We start from the raw sequence: 11,581 nt of genomic DNA, 5'->3' as shown, positions 1-11,581 counted from the left end.
AGGTCAGTAGTGGCCAATATGCTTATTGGAGGGTCAGTGGAGAAACACTCCAGGGGAGTACCTCTTTTCAGTATCTTATCATTTTGCCTTTTCATACTGTTCATGGGATTCTCAAGGCAAGAATACTGAAGGTGGTTTGCCATTCCCTTCTCCAGTGGACCACATTCTGTCAGACCTCTCCACCATGACCCGCCTATTTTGGGTTGCCCCGGAGGCATGGCTTAGCCTCATTGAGTTAGAAAAGGCTGTGGTCCTAGTGTGATTAGACTGACTAGTTTTCTGTGAGTATGGCTTCATTGTGTCTGCCCTTTGATGCCCTGTTGCAACGCCTACCATCTTACTTGGGTTTCTCTTACCTTGGGCGTGGGGTATCTCTTCATGGCTGCACCATAGTTTGGCTCCAGGTAAATAGCAGGGAGGGAACACAGCTCCACCCATCAACAGAAAATGGATTAAAGATTTACTGAGCATGGCCCTGCCCATAAGAACAAGACCCAGTTCCCACCCCCATAGTCAGTCTATCCCATCAGGAAACTTCCATAAGCCTCTTATCCTTCTCCATCAGAGGGCAGACAGAATGAAAACTAACCAATCTGATCACATGGACCACAGCCCCATCTAACTCAACAAAACATGAACCATGCCGTGTAAGGCCACTCAAGATGGACGAGTCATGGTGGAGAGGTCTGTCAAAATGTGGTCCACTGGAGAAGGGAATGGCAAGCCACTTCAGTATTCATGCCTTGAGAACCCCATGAACAGTATGAAAAGACAAAAAGATAGGACACTGAAAGATGACCTCCCAGGTCGGTAGGTTCCCAATATTCTATTGGAGATCAGTGGAGAAATAACTCCAGAAATAATGAAGAGATGGAGTCAAAGCAAAAACAACAACCAGTTTTGGATGTGACTGGTGATAGAAGCAAGGTCTGATGCTGTTAAGGGCAATATTGCATAGGAACATGGAATGTTCTGTCCACGAATCAAGACAAATTGAAGTGGTCAAACAGGCGATGACAAGAGTGAATGTTGACATTTTAGGAATCAGTGAAATAAAATGGACTGACAGTATGGTACCGGCACAAAGACAGAAATATAGATCAATGGAACAAAATAGAAAGCCCAGAGATAAATCCACACACCTATGGACACCTTATCTTCGACAAAGGAGGCAAGAATATACAATGGATTAAAGACAATCTCTTTAACAAGTGGTGCTGGGAAAACTGGTCAACTACTTGTAAAAGAATGAAACTAGATCACTTTCTAACACCATACACAAAAATAAACTCAAAATGGATTAAAGATCTAAATGTAAGACCAGAAACTATAAAACTCCTAGAGGAGAACATACGCCAAAACACTCAACCAACATAAATCACAGCAGGATCTTCTATGACCCACCTCCCAGAATACAGGAAATAAAAGCAAAAAATAAACAAATGGGATCTAATTAAGATTAAAAGCTTTTGCACAACAAAGGAAACTATAAGCAAGATGAAAAGACAGCCTTTGGAATGGGAGAAAATAATAGCAAATGAAGCAACTGACAAACAACTAATCTCAAAAATATACAAGCAACTCATGCAGCTCAATTCCAGAAAAAATAAACGACCCAATCAAAAAATGGGCCAAAGAACTAAATAGACATTTCTCCAAAGAAGACATACAGATGGCTAACAATCACATGAAAAGATGCTCAACATCACTCATTATCAGAGAAATACAAATCAAAACCACCATGAGGTACCATCTCACACCAGTCAGAATGGCTACTATCCAAAAAGTCTAACAAGCAATAAATGCTGGAGAGGGTGTGGAGAAAAGGGAACCCTCTGACCACTGTTGGTGGGAATGTAAACTAGTACAGCCACTATGGAGAACAGTGTGGAGATTCCTTTGAAAAACTGGAAATAGAACTGCCATATGACCCAGCAATCCCACTGCTGGGCAGACACACAGAGGAATCCCAGAATTGAAAGAGACACATGTACCCAAATGTTCATTGCCAGCACTGTTTATAATAGCCAGGACATGGAAACAACCTAGATGTCCATCAGCAGATGAATGGATAAGAAAGCTTGGTACATATACACAATGGAGTATTACTCAGCCATTAAAAAGAATACATTTGAATCAGTTCTAATGAGGTGGATGAAACTAGAGCCTATTATACAGAGTGAAGTAAGCCAGAAAGAAAAACACCAATACAGAATACTAACACATATATATGGAATTTAGAAAGATGGTAATGATAACCCTGTATGTGAGACAGCAAAAGAGACACAGATGTATAGAACGGACTTTTGGACTGTGGGAGAGGGAGAGGGTGGAATGATTTGGGAGAATGGCATTGAAACATGTGTACTATCATGTAAGAAATGAATCGCCAGTCTATGTTCGATACAGGATACAGGAGGCTTGGGGCTGGTGCATAGGGATGATCCAGAGAGATGATATGGGGTGGGAGGTGGGAGGGGAGCTCAGGATTGGGAACTCATGTACACCTTTGGCGGATTCACGTCAATGTGTAGCAAAACCAATACAGTATTGTAAAGCAAAATAAAGTAAAAACAAAAATTTTAAAAAAAAGAAAGAAAATGGACTGAAAGAAAGTGAAAGTGAAGTCGCTCAGTCATGTCTGACTCTTTGCAACCCTGTAGACTGTAGCCTACGAGGTTCTTTCATCCATGGGACTTTCCAGGCAAGAATACTGGAGTGGATTTCCATTTCCTTCTCCAGGAGATCTTCCTGACACAGGGATTGAACCCAGGTCTCCCACATTGTAGGCAGATGCTTTAATGTCTGAGCCACCAGAATAGGTGAATTTAACTCAGATGACCATTATGTCTACTACTGTGGGCAGGAATTCCTTAGAAGAAATGGAATAGCCCTTATACTCAACAAAAAGAGTCCAAAATGCAGTACTTGGGTACAGTCTCAAAAATGACAGAATGATCTCTGTTTGTTTCCAAAGCAAACCATTCAATATCACAGTAATCCAAGTCTATGCCCCAACCAATAATGCTGAAGAAGGTGAAGTTGAATGGTTCTATGAAGACCTACAAGACCCTCTAGAACTAACACCAAAAAAAGATGTCCTTTTCATTATAGAGGACTGGAATGCAAAAGTAGGAAGTCAAGAAACACCTGGAGTAACAGGAAAATTTGGCCTTGGAGTACAGTATGAAGCAGGGCAAAAGCTAGTAAAGTTTTGCCAAAAGAACACACTGGTCATAGCAAACATCCTCTTCCAATAACACAAGAGAAAACTCTACACATGGACATCACCAGATGATCAATACCAAAATCAGATTGCTTATATTCTTTGCAGCCAAAGATGGAGAAGCTCTATACAGTCAACAAAAACAAGACCAGGAGCTGACTGTGGCTCAGATCATGAACTCCTTATTGCCAAATTCAGACTTAAATTGAAGAAAGTAGAGAAAAGCATTAGACCATTCAGGTATGACCTAAATCAAATCCCTTGTGATTATACAGTCGAAGTGACAAATAGATTCAAGGAATTAGATCTGATAAACAGAGTGCCTGAAGAACTATGGATGGAGGTTCATGACATTTTATAGGAGACAGGTATCAAGACTATCGCCAAGAAAAAGAAATTCAAAAAAACAAAATGGTTGTCTGAGGGGGCCTTACAAATAGCTGTGAAAAAGAAGAGAAGTGAAAAGCAAAGGAGGAAAGGAAAGATATCCCATTTGAATGCAGAGTTCCTAAGAATAGCAAGAAGAGATTTAAAAAAAAAAAAAAAAGCCTTCTTCAGTGATCAGCGCAAAGAAATAGAGGAAAACAACAGAATGGGAAAGACTAGAGATCTCTTCAAGAAAATTGGGGATACCAAGGGAACATTTCATGCAAAGATGGGCTCAATAAAGGACAGAAATGGTATGGACCTAACAGAAGCAGAAGATATTAAGAAGAGGTGGCAAGAATACACAGAAGAACTGTACAAAAAAGATCTTCATGACCCAGATAATCACAATGGTGTAATCAGTCACCTAGAGCCAGACATCCTGGAATGTGAAGTCAAGTGGGCCTTAGAAAGCATCACTATGAACAAAGCTAGTGGAGGTGATGGAATTTCAGTTGAGTTCTTTCAAATCCTGAAGGATGATGCTGTGAAAGTGCTGCACTCGATATGCCAGCAAATTTGGAAAACTCAGCAGTGGCCACAGGACTGGAAAAGGTCAGTTTTCATTCCAGTTCCAAAGAAAGGCAATGCCAAAGAATGCTCAAACTACCACACAATTGCACTCATCTCACATGCTAGCAAAGTTATGCTCAAAATTCTTCAAGCCATGCTTCAATAGTACATGAACCATGAACTTCTAGATGTTCAAGCTGGATTTAGAAAAGGCAGAGGAACCAGAGATCAAATTACAAACATCTGCTGGATCACAGATAAAGCAAGAGAGTTCCAGAAAAATATCTATTTCTGCTTTATTGACTATGCCAAAGCCTTTGACTGTGTGGATCACAACATACTGTGGACAATTCTTCAAGAGATGGGAATGCCAGACCACCTGACCTGCCTCTTGAGAAATCTGTATGCAGGTCAGGAAGCAGCAATTAGAACTGGACTTGAAACAACAAACTCTTTCCAGATTGGGAAAGGAATATGTGAGGGCTATATATTGTCACCCTGCTCACTTAACTTTTATGCAGAATACATCATGAGAAACACTGTCTGGATGGAACACAGGCTGGAATCAAGGTTGCTGGGAGAAATATCGATAACCTCAGGTATGGAGATGGCACCACCCTATGGCAGAAAGTGAAGAACTAAAAAGCCTCTTGATGAAAGTGAAAGAAGAGAGTGAAAAAGTTGACTTAAAACTCATCATTCAGAAGACTAAGATCATGGCATCTGGTCCCATCGCTTCATGGCAAATAGATTGGGAAACAGTGGAAACAGTGAGAGACTGTATTTTGGGGGGCTCTGAAATTATTGCAGATGGTGATTGCAGTCATGAAATTAAAAGACAGTAACTCCTTGGAAGAAAAGTTATGACCAACCTAGATGGCATATTGAAAAGCAGAAACATTACTTTGCCAAAAATGTTCCGTCTAGTCAAGGCTATGGTTTTTCCAGTAGTTATGTATGGATGTGAGAGCTGAACCATAATGAAGGCTTAGCACCGAAGAATTGATGCTTTTGAACTGTAGTGTTGGAGAAGACTCTTCAGAGTCCCTTGGACAGCAAGGAGATCCAACCAGTCCATCCTGAAAGAAATCAGTCCTGAATATTCATTGGAAAGCCTGATGTTGAAGCTGAAACTCCAATACGTTGGCCACCTGATTCAAAGAGCTGACTCATTTGTAAAGACCCTGATTCTGGGAAAGATTGAAGGTGGGAGAAGAAGTGGGTGACAGAGGATGAGATGGTTGGATGGCATCACCGACTCAATGGACATGAGTTTTCATAATCTCTGGGAGTTGGTGATGGACAGGGAAGCCTGGCATGCTGCAATCCATGGGGTCGCAAAGAGATGGACACCACTGAGCGACTGAACTGAACAAAACTGAACTCACTTGGAGGAAGAAAAATATACGACTACAGTCAGCTCTAAGCCATTCACATAGGAAAAGGGAAATGCCCACTTCCAGTCCACTCGAACTTTCCTGTCCCACCTGGGGTGGGGGAGAAAAACACTTGTGAAGCTCACAGTCCAGAGGCAAAGTCTCACTAGAACAGAGATGTGCTCGTAGTACAAAAGACTATGTCCCCTCCCCAACCCTGTCACCACATTACTAAAGTCTTCTTACAGCAGTAGTTCTGTTTATCCAGTACATCATGTCCAGCTAATGAGAAAAACGAACAGACATACTAAAGAGCAAAAAAATAACAATAATAATTTGAGAAGACAAAGCAAGCATTAGAACCAGACATGGTAGGCATCGACTCAACAAAAACGTACAACCTAAAAGTTGAGAAAATATGTTGTATTTGAGGAATTACTGAGAACTAGTCGCTTGGGAGACACTCTCTCAGATGACTCTGAGGAACTGTTCCAAAGGGGTGCTGGAGGAGACAGGATATACAGGAGTCTTTTTGAAAACAAAACAAGAAAATAAAATGCATGGTCAAACATCAAAATATCACCTCTCATCACAGAAAAAAAAAAACAAAAAAACAGACACTCAAGTTAATGATTGTAGTGCTTTTGTACATATGGGAAGATGCAAGAGTCTGGGCTCATTGCAACTACTCCTTTGATATGCATGTTAGCTACCTTTTTTCCATTAGTATCCTTTTTTCCATTCTGAATTCCCCTCAGGGCACACTATCAGAGGCTGCAATGCTGATGACCTGATGGTGGGCAACATTCATTGCTTATTGAAATGGCAGGCAAGATTTCTTTGTCCACAAAGGGATCTTCGAATGATTAGATCAGGAATTTAAAACAACTAAGATGAATATTGTCCCACATGGCTGAGTGACTTCACTTTCACTTTTTGGAGAAGGAAATGGCAACCAACTCCAGTACCCTTGCCTGGAAAATCTCATGGACAGAACGGCCTGGTAGGCTACAGTCCGTGCGGTCACGAAGAGCCCGATACGACTGAGTGACTTCACTTTCAAGATGAATATTCTAGGGCTCAAATGTAAGAACAGATGGGCCATATAGGCAGAGACAAGAAATCCTAAGAAAAACACAAAAATAAATGCTTGCAATTAAAAGTAATATAACAGGAAAGAAGAATACCTTTGATGTTCTAGTTAGACCAGTCCAGATTATAGTCTTCAGGACCAGTTACTGCTGAAAAAAACAAGCCAAAATGACTGGTTGAAGAAATGACTGATTCAAAGTCTGAGGCAGGAAATACATAAAGTGACCTAGGGTCATCTTATTCAACTTTTATTTGCATCTTGATGCAAACAAGCTAAACTGTAAATAAATCATGAGATAACCCATGAAATTTAATGAAAGGATAGTTGACAAAATAAAATATTTATACTACCTTTGAATTTGTAGTTATATTTTTAAATCTTTTTGTTTTAAATATGCATCCTAAAATATTTACAGGTAAAATGATACAATATCTATTATTTACCTCAAAATAACCCAGGGTTGGAATGGGAAGTATGTTGAAATAAACATGAAACATGAATGGTCAGGAGTTGATAACTGTCAAAGCTTGATGATGGATATATGGGGGGTTTTATACTATGCTTTTGTAAATGTCTGAAATGTTCTTCAGTAAAAGATTTAACATGTATGTATGCCTTTGTAACTACTATTAATATATATTATATTCCAGATACTCTGTTATGCATTTTTCACAGGAATATTTATTCCTTATAAATACTCTATAATGAAGGTACTATTATTCTGATGTTATAAGCAAGGAAACTGTGGTTCAAATACTGAGAAACATGCCCAAGGTCATTGTATTGGGCCAAACAGTGATGCAGTTCAAAGTACGTCTGACTACCATGCTCATTCTTAACCACTCCAACACTAAAGCCTCTCCTAGGTTCCTTCTCAGCCCTACCCATTCTGTAGTTTATACCAGGTCAAAGGTAGATGAGGGGAAAATAGTTTACTCTCTTTCCCAAATGGTGGATGAGTAGCAGGCCTGCAATTAGGGAAGGCAAGGAGGATGGTTTCAGATTTCACAGATCTTTTTTAGTCTCTGTCCAATATCGGGAAGCCAAACATGGGAGACATAGTTGGGGAAAAAAATCATTAAAAAAAGTTTCTCCAGTAGTTTTAAGATGTCAAGCACTCCCAGCTGAAAGAAAAGCTGTAAAGTGAAAAAACCCAGTGCTTCAGAAAAGAAGTGACTTACGCCATGAACCCAGATCCACCACTTCTAGAAAATTCCTTCAGCTCCCCAAGGTTCAGTTCCCTTTTCAATGAAAAGGAACAATAATACCAACCTTGCAGGCTTGTCATGAGGCTTTTGTAGAATGATTTCTACAAAGATCTCTAGGGAATGGCAGCCACTCAATAAGCAGGCAGTGCTGCTAAATGCATTGAAATATTGATACAAGAAAACTGTGGACTGAAACCTAACAGTGACAGATTAGAAAACATTGTAGTTTAATGATCCAGCTGCAGTTACAGGTTATACTCTTTCTTCAGAGTAGCTCATCTGCTCCCTTTAGCCACACCTCCTTCATCCCATACCATGCGCCTTGAGGGATACAGCATTTCTTGTGAAGTGTTGGGTGAATCGAAACACGAAGTCAGTAGGGAAGGTTCTAATCCTTTCTTGTCAACCTCTATGAGCCTTGGAGAGTCAGTTGTTCTCTGGAATTTGGTTATTTTTCAGTGTAAAGGGAGTTAGAATAGGTTTAATGGAATGTTGTTTAAATTGTCTTCCAGTTCTGGGGGTCTGCTGTGGGGTCACTAACATGTCTTAAAGGAAAACAACAGGTTTTTAGGTAACGTTATCACAACAGACACTGGCTAGAAAGTTCACTGTTAAGACAAGGTCAGCCCCTCCTAACAAAAAAAGTAAGGGTTCAGTACATTACCCATCCCCCAGCCTCTGCCAACCACCATTCCACTCACTGATTCTGTGACTTTGCCTATTTTGTATATAAGTGGAATCATACAGTATTTGTATTTCTGTGACTGGTTTATTCAACTAAAGAATAATGGTCTCACATTTCATCCATATTGTCTCATAATGGCATGATTTTCTTCTTTTTTTAAGGCTGAATAATACTCCACAGCCTGTCAATACCACACTTTAATCCACTCATCTGTCAATGGACATTCAGGTTGTTTCCACCTATTGGCTAGTATTGGCTAGTTCTTGGCTAGTATTCCAAGCCACCACTTGAAATAGTGCTGCAATGAACATGTAAGTGCTAATATTTCTTTAAGATCCTGGCTTCAATTTTTTTGATAAATGCCCAGGAGTGGAACTGTTTTATCATATAGTACTTCTAATTTTAAGTTTTTGAGGCACCTCCAGACTATTTTGTGGTTAGATCTCATCTTGAGTATTGTTACCATAATAAAATAAAATTTAAAAAAATTTAAAACCTTGATGGTTTATATAGTAGTTATAGGAATGACTATAAAACCATAGGTCTATGAGACAAACAGATCACAATACTATGTAATATTGGGTTGGCAAAGAAGTTTGTTTGGGTTTTTCTGTAAGTATGGAAACCCTCCAATGAACTCTTTGGCTAATAGAAAACAGAAAGTTATCATGATGAAAAAAAAAAATCCCAATGCATCAACTGGGCAAACGCCACTCAAAAAATGAAAAAGGAAGAAAGAAGTTAAGCAAAATGTATGTGTACACCTACACACGTGTACACATGCATCTCTCTACACATACATGTATATGATACATAAAATGGAACCAAATCACAGAGGCCATAACCAAAAGTAGAGAACACTTCCATAGTGTTTTAGACTTTGAAACATTATAATAAGAACACAAACTCAAAAACACAAAGTTCCAAGAGGAGATGGTAGAACAAAGAATGAGAAGAAACTACAAACCTGAAGAAACAAAGTGAAGGCAAAAGGTATTATCATTACAGGATCCATCAAAGAGTTAGAAAAAAAGGGGTCAGAAAACATATAAGTCAAAAATAGATGCCTTATTAATAGGAAAAGCTTAATAAGAAACACAAGAGATACAAATCTGAAAGACTAGAAGATACAACAGTTAGAGGAAAACTAAAACATGAGTAGAACCGACCATAAATTCTACTTAAAAAGGACTGGAGTTGCCGGAATAAAAAAATCAATAAATACAACCAGGAAGCATAATCTAATAACTTCTCTGAAACGGGAAAAATATCCCAAACTAAAGTCTAACTCTTGAAAAAAAGAGCACATTTCATTCCTGGGAAACTTGATACAGAATATTCAATACTGAATTCTCTTTCTCATTGGAACATATCACATTCCAAGCACAAAGAAGAATTTCTTAAGTTATCCAAGAAAATTGCAAATGAGGAACTGTGGAAGGGGGTCAAGCTAGCTTCACAATTTTCTATAATCAACATAGAAACAGTAGCACTGGTGGTTTCACAATAGAATGTTAATATTCCACACCTGGAAAAAGTAAAAATAATACTTAGCAAAAAGTGGGAGGTTGGAGAGAGGAGATGGAAAAATATCTGCAGCTTTTTATTTGTCTAACTCCTAAACAGAAACCACTTAGTGTTTTGCATAAATTCTTAATCTTTGAAACTTCTTTCTGGAATAAATAAATCATCAACTTACCAAGGACCAAGGTCTGGCTCTGAATATAAACGTGTGTGTGGTACAAACTAAGGATGAGCTGTAGCTTGCCCTGTTGCTTTTGAGTTACATTTGCTTCCAGAATATGCATGTGAAACTGAACATATTTTCAAGAAAAAGTTGATTATCACTTAGTATAAATCATTTATTAGAGTTGCATTTATTACTCTTAAACAGGAGTTGGCAAATTTGAAAAGGGCCAGCAGTTAGACTTTTGCAGTCACAGCCTCTCAGCCCCGGTTGGAACACAAAAGCAACTTCAGATCACAGTAAACTAGTAAATGGATTAGATAACTGTGTTACACTGAAACAGGTGGCAGGCTGTATAGGACCCATGGAAGGTAGGTAGTTTGTGCACTCTTGCTCCAGAGGAGAATTTTGTGTGTATTGTGCCATCAAAAAAAAAGAAAAAAAATTTAAGTGTTAAATGTTCTAAAAACACAACCTTTTGTCTACATTTTGTGATAAATGTTCATCGCGAAAACAGGGGCATATTGTTGAAAGTAACATAGAGACCAGTTTGTGACGAGAATAAAAATTATATATAGGTCCACCCGCAAATTAGAGGCTATTTTACATGAAAATCTTTCCTTCTTTTTGTGTGTCTTGTTTTTCCAGTGGTAACATATTAATAATTTTATTTCTTGACTCTTATACCTAATATCATATCATAGAGAATACTGAGAACAACTAAAACTTTTATAAGCATGAAAAAAGCCTGTCCTGTTAAATATGAGATGTATGAGATGTATGGGCATCACAAGAATAAATCCCTCCTACAACCTTTCCACTCTCATGCGGGCCACCCCGTCTATTCCTCTTCCCTCTGCCCCCTCCTGTAGCCCCCTCCCATAGCCCTCTCACAAGCTCCATTGCCCTCGTCTTGGCCAGTCTCACCTTCTCTTGCAGAACTGGTGAGATCTCAGCTCCTCTCCAGGAAAGCTACCGGATCTGGTATTTGCTTTATTTGAAGAAAACTGTGTTTTCTACTCCTGTAGTCTCTGACCACAGGAAGCTGAGGCTGGGTGGAGTGAAGACTACATTTTGTGGTTAAATAGAAACAGAAAGCATTTCCCAGTAATTTGCTTGGTTGCTGGGGGCCAGCATGAGGAGCTCTGCCCATGGCAAAGGTCATGAGGAAGGAGGCTTTGGCATACGCAAAGGCGGGATCAAGCCTCAGGAAACCCCTTGTTCCCAAGCATCTACCCCTAAAACCAGAGTCTGTTTTATGCTCTCACCTATACCTCTGACTTTACGGGGGCTCTCCCCCATAACCATTTCTCTCGGAGAAGGAGTTAACTTGCAGCTCCAGTTAATAAAAATTCCTGGGTGTGACA

General features: G+C 39.4%; 1 protein-coding gene across 2 annotated transcripts in view; it reads right to left on the bottom strand.

The window, feature by feature from the left end:
* The window catches only part of LOC102171786 (GTPase IMAP family member 7-like), an 80,567-nt gene extending 69,361 nt beyond the window's left edge, over positions 1-11,206 (bottom strand). For both annotated transcript variants that reach the window (XM_018046728.1, XM_018046730.1), the window contains exon 1: positions 11,142-11,206. The gene's annotated coding sequence lies outside the window, so the exon portion shown is untranslated. The remainder of the gene's footprint in view (positions 1-11,141) is intronic.

Source organism: Capra hircus, chromosome 4 (assembly GCF_001704415.2).
Source record: "Capra hircus breed San Clemente chromosome 4, ASM170441v1, whole genome shotgun sequence".
NCBI lineage: Eukaryota > Metazoa > Chordata > Mammalia > Artiodactyla > Bovidae > Capra > Capra hircus.
Note: the sequence above shows the minus strand (reverse complement) of the source record. Positions and strands in the feature narration are given on the sequence as shown.